The following is a 14,098-nucleotide window of genomic DNA, read 5'->3' as shown; positions in this document are numbered from 1 at the left end:
TTGCACCATCTCCACACTGATGGCTGTGGCCTCCATTTCCTCCAGCTCCTCCTGTGGCACTGGACTCCCACCTCCTGTCGCCATTGCTGCCTTCCTGGTGGCAGCGGGTTTGTGCTTAGTTTGGATTTTCACATCATGCCAGCGCCTCTTGGCCTCCTCGATTGACCTCCTCGACACTCCGACTGCATTCACATTTGTCAAATTGGCGTTCAGTTGATGGTAGTGTTCTGTCACCTCCGTGACGCTGATCTGGTTTTCCAGCGGACTGCACCCCGTCTTCCTCTTCCTCTTCAACTTGCCCTTGTGGGGCTTGCGTTGACCTGGGCACTCGGTCTGGGTGCATCCACGTTGCTACGCAGTTTATTTTGTTTTTGGTGTGTTTTTCTTGTTCTGCTTTTACAGTGCATTTTCCCGCAGGACGCGTGGGATTTGCAGGCCTGTCGCTGGTTATCGGTGATTTTAGTATCGCGCTTGGCCTCATCGCACCTTGTTTTGCATTTTTGCGGCATCGCGTTGGTTTTAATGCGGTCATTTGACGTGATGTCATGGGACTATCGCATGGTGCCGCCGGATTGAGAATACCACGTTAACACGGTGCTATTTTCCCATGATAGACTGCGATGTGAAGAGTTGCGTTAAGCTACTTTTGCGGTATTTAACACACGTTCTTTTAGAATATCCCTCTAAATGTTTCTGCATTAAATCATTTGGCAGACATACATTAACCACTTAGGCTATTTATTCATGAGGATGCTCACTTGCACAAGGAAACCACACATGATTTAGCTTCCTGAAGCCATCCTAGAAATTCTCAGTACATGTGGTGTATAGATGAATACCAGGTAACATACACAAAATGCACAGCATTTGATCTCAGCACCCAGTCAAACACACAGCCACTCTTATCCACACACTTCTACCTGTGGCTTTTACAGCTATGCCAACCTGCCCACATCGTGACCCCTGACCCTGCTTGCAGGCCAGGTCACCCCCCTGCTGCCGAACAGCTCCACCTGCTGACTGCCTGCTCCTGTGACTGCGCGCAGGTTCGCGCCCACTGTCTGCCGCTGCTCACTGCCGTGACCGTAGGTCAGATCTTTGCTTGAATCTTGTGTCCTGTTTTTGTGTTTTTGTGGTGCTCTCTGTGCTTTTTGCTCAGTTTCTTAGACCCTTTGTTTGCTCGTTCCCCCCACCCCCTTTTGCTTTCTGTACCCCGCTCTTGTTCTGCCGCTGCCCCTGAGGCAACGCCCCTCGCCGCCCTGCTCCCGCCTCCCAGCTGCTCCTCCCGCCCTCCCCGCCTTGAATGGCAGCTGCGCCCGTTCGCGCCTGGACCGCGCCCAGCACCAGAACCCCTGGACCCCGCACACGCCACGACGCCAGACTCCGATACGACGCCAACACCCTCCACGCTCTCAACACCGGCCGAGACCACTGCTGCTTCCAGGCCGCCCCGAGATGCACCCACGGACCCTTCTCCTGCAACTTCGCATGCGACAGAACCACCAAACCTCCAAGGACCGGACCCAACCACCTCTGTTGCATACTCCTCAACACCCGCTCCGCACACAAACACGCCGTCGAGCTCTGGGACCTGCTCGACATCGCCATAGCCATCCCGGACGGCTACAAGATCTCCCGCAGAGACCGCACCAACGGAACTGGAGGAGGAATAGCCATCGTTCACAAGTCCACCCTCCAGGTCCACACCCTGGCAGACGACTCCCTCAGCTCAGCCGAACACCTTCACTTCCGGATCCACACCGACCCCAATACCACCCTCAGAGGAACACTCATCTTCAGACCTCCTGGACCCCGGGCCTCTTCAGCGACTCCATAGCCGACCTCACCACACTCACGCACTCGCCTCCACGGACTACATCCTCCTCGGGGACCTGAACTTCCACCTCGAGAACAACAACGACGCCAACTCCGCCACCCTGTTCGACAACCTCCCCATCCTCGGCCTTCGGCAACTCGTCACTGAACCCACCCAGGACGCCGGCCACACGCTCGACCTCATCTTCTCCACAAGCACCCACATCGCCTTCAGCCACACCACCGAACTCCACTGGACCGACCACCGATGCATCCACTTCACCTTCAAGAAACCAACCATGCACCACCGCACCCAACTGCTGGCTCGCCGCTGCTGGAGCAAAGTCACCGAAGACCAGCGGACCACCACCCTCGCCCTGAATCCACCCACCGACCCCTCCGACACAGACGCCGCCACCCGAAACCTCAGACAATGGATCGACGATTGTGCCGATGCTCTCGCCCCGATCAAGAAACCCTCCGGCAACCACCCCAGCAAGAAAGCCACCTGGTTCACCGAAGAACTCCAGACCTCCAAACGCAAATGCCAGAAGCTGAAGAAGAAATGGCTCCACGACCGCACACCAAACAGCCACGCAGCCCACAAGGACGCCATCCGCAGACACCACCACCTCATCAGAACAGCCAAGAGATCGTCCATCAAAGCCCGATTGGACAACAACGCACACGACAGCAAAGAACTTTTCAACATTGTGAAGGAACTCTCCAACCCCAGCGCCAACACCAACGACATCCCGCCCTCGCAAGATCTGTGCGACTCACTGGCTACCTTCTTCCAACGCAAGATCGCCGACCTCCACGACAGCTTCAACTCCTCGTCCGCCCCGACCGCAACTGACCCCACCCTGAACGCCACCCGCACCAACCAGCTGACCTCCTGGTCCCACGTCAACAAGGAAGAGACACACAAGGTCATGAACTCCATCCACTCATGATCTCCGTCAGACCTCTGCCCACACCACGTTTACAAAAAGTGGACGCAACCATCGCACCCCAACTATGGAAGGTCATCAACATCTCCTTCGACACAGCGACATTTCCGGAAAGCTGGAAGCACGCCGAAATCAACGCCCTCCTCAAGAAACCCAAGGCGGACGGCAAAGACCTCAAGAACTTCCGGCCCATCTCCCTGCTCCCCTTCCCGGCGAAGGTCATCAAAAAAATCGCCAACATACAGCTAACCCCTCCACCTCGAGGACAATAACATCCTAGACCCATCCCAGTCCGGATTCAGACGCAACCACAGCACCGAGACTGCCCTCATCGCCGCCACAGACGACATCAGGCACCAACTAGACAATGGCAAAACCTCAGCCCTCATCCTCCTGGACCTGTCAGCCGCGTTCGACGCGGTCTGCCACCGCACACTAAGAATACGCCTCCACGAAGCCGGAATCCAGAAGAAGGCCCTGAACTGGACCACGTCCTTCCTCTACGGCAGAACCCAGAGAGTCCGCCTCCCGCCCTTCCGATCCAAAGCCACCAACATCATCTGCGGCGTTCCCCAGGGATCATCCCTCAGCCCGACCCTGTTCAACGTCTACATGGCCCCCCTCACACAAGTGGCCCGCCAGCATGACCTGAACATCATCTCCTATGCCGACGACACCCAGCTCATCCTCTCCCTCACCAAGGACCCGCACACTGCCAAAACAAAACTCCACGAGGGATTGAAGGCCGTCGCCGAGTGGATGAGGAGCAGCCGTCTGAAACTGAACTCGGACAAGACGGAGGTCCTCATCCTTGGCCCCACCCCCTCTGCGTGGGACGACTCCTGGTGGCCGACCACACTGGGAACAGCTCCAACACCCACGAACCACGCACGCAACCTAGGATTCATCCTCGACTCCTCCCTCTCCATGTCTAAGCAGGTCAACACCATCTCCTCCTCCTGCTACAACACCCTCCGCATGCTTCGCAGGATCTACAAGTGGATCCCAACCGAAACAAGAAGAACAGTGACCCAAGCCCTCGTCAGCAGCAGGCTGGACTACCGCAACGCACTCTACGCAGGAATCCCGGCCAAGCACCTGCAGCGACTACAACACATCCAAAACGCCTCCGCCTGATTGATCCTCGATGTCCCCCGCCGCACCCACATCACCTCCCACCTAAGAGACCTGCACTGGCTCCCCGTCAGGAAGAGGATCACCTTCAAGCTCCTCACCCACGCACACAAAGCACTCCACAACACCGGACCAGCCTACCTGAACAACAGACTCAACTTCTACACCCCCGCCCGCCAGCTCCGCTCTGCCAGCCTCACCCTTGCCGCTGTCCGGCGCACCCAACAAACTACCTCTGGTGGCAGATGCTTCTCCTTCCTCGCCGCCAAGACTGGAACACCCTCCCCACCCGTCTGTGGCAGACCCAAGACCTGCTCACCTTCAGAAGGCTCCTCAAGACCTGGCTCTTCGAGCAGTAGCAGCAACCCCCCCATCCCTCAGTGCCTTGACACCCTCACGGGTAAGTAGCGCGCTTCACAAGTTCATTGATTGATTGATTGATTGATAGGCCAACCATGGTGAAACATACGCCAATGCACAGCTACATCCTCAAACAGGGTCTGAAGTACAATAGTGGGGAACTAAGCCATTAGCCCATTTAATGCGCCTTCCGTCTAAAAGAATCCCCATACTCGCAGAAGTAGCAGAACATGGCCAGACCCAGTGAATGAGAAGAATGCATAACCACTGTTCCAAGAAGGCAGCCATCAAACGAAATAGGACAGCAGGTGACACAGGACTTCGTTCCTCAGGTAAACCGAGCCCCTTTCCAAGCAGGGATGTAGACCAACTTAATTTGCTCTAATGCCTGCCTTTCAGGGGTCCCCACTATTGTCTTAAAAAAACACCCAATAAAACCACCTGCAACAACCACCTGTAACAGTCTGCACTGACCAGAGAGTGACAGACAATGAGCATGATGGCTACACTTGGTCCTATTGCCTTGTTTGGTGTCCAGTTTTCATGTACAGCTGCAGGGTAAACACCATCGAAAAGAAGGAGAAAGCTGAACATTAATTGATGCATTGTACTGGGACTTGGGGACACTTACTTGGGTCGGGAAATAAGCTAAAAATTGGCCAGTGACTTGCTTGACAATGGAATACAGTGTCACAGGAACATCAATCCTTTCAGTGGAAAGGTGTGGACACTACAAAGAGTTGCATACTAAGGGGAGAACATATATGTAGGTACTGGTCAACGGACCGAGAAGGCTATCTGCCAGAAGAAGGCTGTGGCACAGGGATAGGGAAACAACTGCTGGATGAGGGCACTGTTTCTGGCCAGTGAGCCACAGGCACACAATGGACACCTGTCTCACCACTATTAGGAACCAAACACAAGTATCACTGTAACATGAGTGTGACAAGGAAGCAAGTACATTGAGGCACAAGAGTTTTCAATACTCCAACAGGGAGGTGTGTACAGTGCACCTGTGAATATCCTAGACTAGGACAGACATGATGCTGACATTGAGACATAGGGCACACTCAGCCTGGGACTATAGAGATTTCTGACATTGGACACTGGCAGGATCTTATAATGGGACATGTAACACACACGCCCATGACCAGAGAACACACTGACATTAGGACATCACTTCAATCTGGGATAGCGAGACACCGTCACTGACGAGACTCAAGCACTGGGACCAGTAGAGATGTAAAGCAGGACGTCACATCACCTACACATCTCTGTTCTAAAGGGAAATCACAGATCACAGTAACCGGGGAAGGGAGATAAGAAATACACTGATGCTGCACCAGTGAGTCAAGATCACTAGTACACAGACAACACTTACACTGGGCCAGGGAGGACATTGACACTTGGTTGGAGATACAGTGACCCTGTTAAAGAAATGGAAGAATGGTGACCCCCCTGTGACCCACAGGCGGTCGCTCCTATCCCCTGCTGCTGCCTACGCCTGCCGCTGCCTACGCCTGCCGCTGCCTTCACCCACTGCAACCCCCGTTGGCGCCACTTACCTCCTTCCGCCGCTCTCAGGTACCGGCCTCCGCTCGCTGCCTGCTTGTTTTTCTTCTTTTTCGCCGTTTCCGCCGCCACTGCCCCGGTCACTCTTTCCCCTCCTCCCGCTTCCCTGTTCCGGTCCCCGCAGTCCCGCCTCCCCTCACTGCCCATTGGCTACCCAGCCTCCCGCCTCCCTGCTGACCCTCCCTCCGGGCTCCTACTTAGGGATCCTCACCGCGCTGGTCAGTGTGACCCCCCTGTGACCCACAGGCGGTCGCTCCTATCCCCTGCTGCTGCCTACGCCTGCCGCTGCCTACGCCTGCCGCTGCCTTCACCCACTGCAACCCCCGTTGGCGCCACTTACCTCCTTCCGCCGCTCTCAGGTACCGGCCTCCGCTCGCTGCCTGCTTGTTTTTCTTCTTTTTCGCCATTTCCGCCGCCACTGCCCCGGTCACTCTTTCCCCTCCTCCCGCTTCCCTGTTCTGGTCCCCGCAGTCCCGCCTCCCCTCACTGCCCATTGGCTACCCAGCCTCCCGCCTCCCTGCTGACCCTCCCTCCGGGCTCCTACTTAGGGATCCTCACCGCGCTGGTCAGTGTGACCCCCCTGTGACCCACAGGCGGTCGCTCCTATCCCCTGCTGCTGCCTACGCCTGCCGCTGCCTACGCCTGCCGCTGCCTTCACCCACTGCAACCCCCGTTGGCGCCACTTACCTCCTTCCGCCGCTCTCAGGTACCGGCCTCCGCTCACTGCCTGCTTGTTTTTCTTCTTTTTCGCCGTTTCCGCCGCCACTGCCCCGGTCACTCTTTCCCCTCCTCCCGCTTCCCTGTTCCGGTCCCCGCAGTCCCGCCTCCCCTCACTGCCCATTGGCTACCCAGCCTCCCGCCTCCCTGCTGACCCTCCCTCCGGGCTCCTACTTATGACGCCCCTTCCGCGACCGCGCAGCGGACGCGCGCAGCGGGAGCGCCGATTGAGCGCCGAAGGTGCGCCAAAGGTAAGCCCGTCTGCGCCCGTCCGCGCCTGGACCGCGCCCAGCGCCAGACTCCCTGGTCCCCGCGCCCGCCAGCCCCCCCGCAGGATCTACGACTTCGCTACGCTCATCGCACTCAAAACCGCCCGAGCCCCCGGATGCTACCGAGCGTCCCCGCGACGCACCCATGGACCCTTCACCTGCCGATCCTGCAACTTCTCTTGCCTCCAAACAAGCACCACGCCCACCAAGACGGACAACAGCAACCACCTCAAGTGCATCCTGCTCAACACCCGCTCCGTCCACAGACACGCCGTGGAACTCTGGAACCTCCTCGACACCGCATCTCCGGACGTCGCCTTCCTCACGGAAACCTGGATGAACGACTCTTCAGCCCCCGACATCGCCATAGCCATCCCGGACGGCTACAAGATCATCAGGAAGGATCGCGTCAACCAGACCGGAGGAGGCATCGCCATCGTACACAAGAGCACCATTCGCATCTCGACTGACTCCATCGACGTATTCAACGCCGCCGAATACCTGCACTTCCAGATCCACACCGACCCCAAGACTACCCTCAGAGGCACCCTCATCTACAGACCCCCGGGACCACGCGCACAGTTCTGCGAAGACATCGCCGACTTCATCAGCCCTCACGCCCTCCCCTCCGCCGACTACATCCTCCTCGGGGACCTCAACTTCCACCTGGAGAACAACAATGACCACAACACCACCGCCCTGCTGGATAACCTCGCCAACCTCGGACTTCAGCAACTGGTCAACACCCCCACCCACTTCGCCGGCCACACGCTCGACCCACTCTTCTCGTCCAGCAAGCACGTCACCTTCAGCCACTCCACCGGACTTCACTGGACCGACCACAGCTGCGTCCATTTCAGCTTCAGAAAGAACACGGTCCACAATCACCCGAAGCAGGCTCCCCACAGAAACTGGAGCAAGATCACCGCCGACCAGCTCGCCACCTCCCTCAGCCAGAGCCCACCTGCCAGGACCACGGACCCTAACACAGCTGCCCTCGACCTCACGCAGTGGCTGACCTCCTGTGCCGACGACCTCGCCCCACTGAAGAACCCCCCCTCCAGACCCAGAAGCAAGAAGGCCCCCTGGTTCACCGACGAACTCAAGGACTCCAAGAAGGCCTGCCGCACCCTCGAGAAGGCCTGGCTCCTCAACAAGACCGCCGACAACAGAACAGCACTCAAACTCGCCACTCGCAGACATCACCAGCTCATCCGCACCACCAAGAAGAAATCTCTGCGGGAACGACTGGACAAGAACGCCCATGACAGCAAGGAGCTCTTCAACATCGTCAAGGAGTTCTCCAACCCCAGCACCGGCAACAACGACATCACTCCCTCACAGGACCTCTGCGACTCCCTCGCCTCGTACTTCCACCGCAAGATCACCGACATCCACAACAGCTTCGACATTTCACCCCCGCACCCATCGGTTGTACCTTCGCGCCCCGCCGCCACCCTCCAGACATGGACCGATGTGACCCCCGAAGACACGTCACGCATGATGAACACCATCCACTCCGGATCTCCGACCGACCCGTGCCCCCATCATGTCTTCAACAAGGCAGCCCCTCCGAGACATCATCAACACCTCCTTCAACACAGCAACCTTCCCGGAGAGCTGGAAGCACGCCGAACTCAGCGCTCTGCTGAAGAAACCAACAGCGGACCCGACCGACCTCAAGAACTACCGCCCCATCTCGCTCCTTCCTTTCCCGGCCAAAGTCATCGAGAAGGTCGTCAACAAGCAACTGGCAGCCTTCCTCGAGACGAACGGATCCCTCGACCCATCACAGTCCGGATTCAGAGCCAACCACAGCACCGAGACCGCCCTCATCGCAGCCACCGACGACATCCGAGCCCTGCTCGACAACGGCGAAACAGCGGCACTCATCCTCCTAGACCTCTCCGCAGCATTTGACACTGTCTGCCACCGCACACTAGTCCAACGCCTCAACGACACCGGCATCCAAGGGAAGGCTCTGGAATGGATCATCTCATACCTCTCCGGCAGAACACAGAGAGTACGCCTCCCTCCGTTCCGCTCCGAGGCCACCGAAGTCATCTGCGGCGTCCCGCAAGGATCGTCGCTCAGCCCTACTCTCTTCAACATCTACATGAAACCCCTCGCTGCCATCGCACGCCAACACAACCTCAACATCATTTCCTACGCCGATGACACCCAGCTGATTCTCTCCCTCTCCAGAGACCCCGACACCGCCAAAGCCAGCCTGCACGAAGGGATGACAGACGTCGCTGAATGGATGAACATCAGCCGCCTGAAACTGAACACGGACAAGACAGAAGTCCTCATTCTGGGACCATCACCCTCCGCATGGGACGACTCCTGGTGGCCCCCGGCACTAGGCACCGCACCTGAACCGACGGACCACGCACGCAACTTGGGCGTCATACTGGATTCCTCCCTATCGATGACCAGACAAGTCAACGCCGTCTCCTCAGCTTGCTTCCACAATCTCCGCTTGCTCCGAAAGATCTTCCGATGGATCCCGACCGAGACCAGGAAGACGGTCACCCACGCTCTCGTCACCAGCAGACTAGACTACGGAAACACCCTCTACGCCGGTACTACAGCCAAGCTTCAGAAAAGACTTCAGCGTATCCAGAACGCCTCCGCCCGACTCATCCTGGACGTCCCCCGACGCAGCCACATCTCGTGCCACCTGAGAGACCTGCACTGGCTCCCTGTCAACAAGAGGATCACGTTCAGACTCCTCACCCACGCACACAAGTCCCTCCACGACCTAGGCCCAGGGTACCTCAACAGCAGCCTCACCTTCTACACGCCCACCCGCCGGCTACGTTCCGCTAACCTCGCCCTCGCCGTCGTCCCTCGCATCCAGAGAGCCACCGCTGGAGGAAGGTCATTCTCCTACCTGGCAGCTAAGACTTGGAACTCCCTACCCGTCCACCTGCGGATGACCCAGGACCACCTGGCCTTCAGGAAACAGCTCAAGACCTGGCTGTTCGAGCAGTAGCAGACCCCCTTCCCCAAGCGCCTTGAGACCCTTACGGGTGAGTAGTGCGCGATATAAGTTCCATGATTGATTGATTGATTGATTGAATGGAAAACTGAGAGAAACATTATGATAGGGACAGCAAGACAAGGACACTGGGACAAGGAGGCAAGGACCGTGGGACAAGTAGACAAGGACAGTGGTACAAGGAGGCAGGGACACTGACACTGGGACAAGGAGGCAAGGACACTAAGATAAGGACACAAGGACACTGGGATAAGAAGACAGGGACACTGTGACAATGAAGAAGAAGACAGGGAGACATTATATAGACACTGGGGCAGGGGCAGTAAGACAAAGACATTGGGACAAGGAGTCAAGAACACTAGGAAAAGGCTGCAGGGGCACTGACACTGGGAGAAGGAAGCAAGGATAATGGGACAAGGAGACATGGACACTGGGACAAGGAGCCAATGACAACAAGGAGACGAGGAAGAAGGGACACTGGTATAAGGAGACAATGACATGACAAGGAGACAAGGATACTGGAACAAAGAGGGAAGGACTCTGGGACAAGGAGGCAAGGACACTGGGACAAAGTGACAAGAACACTGAGACCAAGTGACAAGGACACTGGGATAATGAAGCAAGGCACAGTGGGACAAGGAGGTGGAGACACTGGGATACGGAGACAATGACAATGGGACAAGGAGACAAGTAAAATGGGCCAAGGAGGCTGAGACACTGGGACAATGAGGCAAGAGCACTGGGACAATGAGAAAAGCACACCGAGAAAAGGAGACAAAGACATTGGGACAAGGAGACAGGGCACACTGGGATAAGGTGCCAAGAACACTGGGACAAGGAGATAAGGACACTGGGACAAGGAAGCAAAAACAAGGAGACATGGATAAAGGCCCAAGGAGGCAAGGACACTGACACTAGGACAAGGAGGCAAGGGCGCTGGGACACAGAGATGAAGATACTGGGACAAGGAGACAAGAACACTGAAACATTGAAAAAGGACAGTCAGACATGAAACAGAGACTGGGGCTGGGAGAGTAAGACAAGGACACTGTGACAAGGAGGCAAGGACACTGAGCAAAGGAGACAAGGACACTGGGACAAGGAGGCATGGACAGTGACATTGGGACACAAAAAAAGTGCACTGGTAATAGGAGAAAAGGAAACTGGGACAAGGAGGCAAGGACACAGGGACGGTGAAGAAGAAGACAGGGAGACATGACACTGACATTGGGGCAGGGACATTAAGACAAAGACATTAGGACAAGGAGTCAAGGACACTGGGACAGGGAGGCAAGGACACTGGAACAAGGAGACGAGTACAAGACAAGCAGACAAGGACATGGGAGAAGGAAAAAAGTACACAACAAGGAGACAAGGACATTGGGACAATGAAGAAGAAGACAGAGAGACATGACACTGACACTGGAGCAGGGACAGTTAGACAAAGCAATTGAGACAAGGAGTTAAGGACAGGAAGGAGAAAGGGACACTGGGACAAGCAGGTAAGGTCATTAAGATAAGGAGAAAAGGACAGTGGGACAAGGAGGCAAGAACACTAGGACAAGGAGATAAGGTCACTGGGACAAGGATACAAGATCACTGGGATACAGAGGCAACAACACTGACACGTGGAAGCAGAAACACTGGAAGAAGTCAGAAACGGGTGGACAAAGAGGCATAGAGACAAGCACACTGGGGCAAGGAGACAAGGACCTGACAAGGAGACCAGGACACTAGGACAAGGAGACTATGGGCCCGATTCACAGAACTAACTTAAGTCTTAAGTCTGTCTTAAGTCTGTCTTAAGTCTGTCTTAAGTCTGTCTTAAGTCTGTCTTAAGTCTGTCTTAAGACTGTCTTAAGTCTGTCTTAAGACTGTCTTAAGTCTGTCTTAAGTTTGTCTTAAGACAAACTTAAGACAAAATCCTAACTTCTGTGAATACCAAAAGTAGTAAGTTTAGGATTTTGTCTTCAGTTAGTTCTGTGAATCGGCCCCAAGGACTTTGGGACTAAGAGGCAAGGGCACTGGGACAAAGTGACAAAGACACTGGGATAATGAAACAAGGAACAGTGGGACATGGAGGCAGGGACATTAGGATAAGGAGACAAGGACACTGGGATAAGGAGACAAGGAGACAAGGACACAGGAACAAGGAGGGAAGGACACTGGGGCAAGGAGACAAGGACATGGCAAGGAGGGAAGGACATGGGACAAGGAAAAAAGGGCACAACAAGGAGACAAGGATACTGGGACAAAGAAGCAAGGACACATGGACCAGAAGACATGGACACTAACACATGGAAGCAAAAACACTGGAAGAAGAAGGCAGGGGCGGGGGAAAAGGAGACATAGACACTGGAACAATGAGACAAGCACATTGGGGCAAGGAGATAAGGACATGTCAAGGAGATGAAGGCACTGGGCTAAGGAGACAAGGACACAGGAACAAGGAGGCAAAGACACTGGGACAAGGAGACATGGACACCTGGGACAATGAGACAAGCACACTGGGAAAAGGAGGAAAGGATTCTGGAAGAAGGAGACAAAGACACTTGGACAAGGAGACAAGGACTCTGGACAATGTGACAAGGGCACTGGAATAATGAAAAAAAGGAACAGTGGGACAAGGAGGCAGAGACATTGGGAAAAGAAGACAAGGACACTGAGACAAGGTGCCAAGAACACTGGGACAAAGAGGTAAGGACACTAGGACACTGAGACAAGGACTATGGGACATGGAGGTAAGGACACTGAGACAAGGAGACGAAGATACTGGGACAAGGAGACAAGGACCCGGGGGCAAGGAGACAAGGACACTGACACTGGGGTAAGGAGAAAATGACACTGTGACAAGGAGGTAAGGACACTGGGTCAAGGAGACAAGGACACTGGGACAAGAAGGCACGGACACTGACACTGGAAAAAAGAGAAAAGGACACTGGGGTAAGGAGACAAGGATACTGACACTGGGACAAGGAAAAAAGGGCACTGGGACAAGCAGTCAAGGTCATTGGCACAAAGAGGGAAGGACACTGGGACAAAGAGGCAGGAACAGTGGGAAAACAAAGAACATGACAAGGAGACATGACACAGACACTAGGGCAGGGACAGTACGACAAAGACATTGGGAAAAGGAGTCATGGACATTAGGAAAAGGAGGCAGGGACACTTACAATGGGACAAGGAGGCATGGACACTAAGATGAGGAGACAAGGACTGTGGGACAAGGAGGCAAAAACACTGGGACAACGAGGTAAGGACACTTACAATGACACATGGAGGCAGAGACACTGGAAGAAGAAGGCGGGGACAGTGGACAAGGAAACAAACACACTGGAGCAAGGAGACAAGGACATGACAAGGAGACAAGGACACTGGGGAAAGGAGACTAGTTCATGGCAAGGAGACAAGATCATTGGACAAGGAAAAAAGGACACAACAAGGACACCGGGACAAGAAGACAAGGACACTCAGACAAGGAGGTAAGGACACTGGGACAAGGAGTCAAGGGCACTGGGACAATGGGAATTATGGAATTATGAAACAAGGAACAGCTGGACAAGGAGGAGGAGACACTGGGATACAGAGACAAGGACACTGGGAAAAGGAGACAAGGAAACTGGGACATGGTGACAAAAACCATGGGACAAGGAGGCAAGCACACAGGGAAAAGGAGGCAAGGACACTGGGATAAGTAGACAATGGCACTGCGCCAAGGAAGCAAGGACAATGACACTGGGAAAAAGAGAAAAGGACACTGGGAGAAGGAGACAAGGACACTGAGAGAAGGAGCCAAAAACACTGGGACAAGGAGACAAGGGGCCCGATTCACAGAACTAACTTAAGACAAAATCCTAAACTTACTACCGTTTTGGTATTCACAGAAGGCACTTACTCATTTTGGTATTCACAGGACACACTTACTCATTTCGGTATTCACAGAAGTTAGGAGTCCTAACTTTAGGACACCTAAATGCCTTCTGTGAATACTGAAAGTCTTAAAGTTAGGATTTATCTCAGTTTAGGAGTAGTAAAGTTAGGACTCCTAGCTTTATGTCTCCTAAACTGAGAATAATCCTAACTTTAAGACTTTTGGTATTCACAGAAGGCATTTAGGAGTCCTAAAGTTAGGAGTCCTAACTTTACTACTCCTAAACTGAGAAAAATCCTAACTTTAAGACTTTCAGTATTCACAGAAGGCATTTAGGAGTCCTAAAGTTAGGACTCCTAACTTCTGTGAATACCGAAATGAGTAAGTGCCTTCTGTGAATACC

This window comes from Triturus cristatus, chromosome 5_2, assembly GCF_964204655.1.
Source record: "Triturus cristatus chromosome 5_2, aTriCri1.1, whole genome shotgun sequence".
NCBI lineage: Eukaryota > Metazoa > Chordata > Amphibia > Caudata > Salamandridae > Triturus > Triturus cristatus.
The sequence above is the reverse complement of the archived record's forward strand: the minus strand, read 5'-3'. Positions refer to the sequence as shown.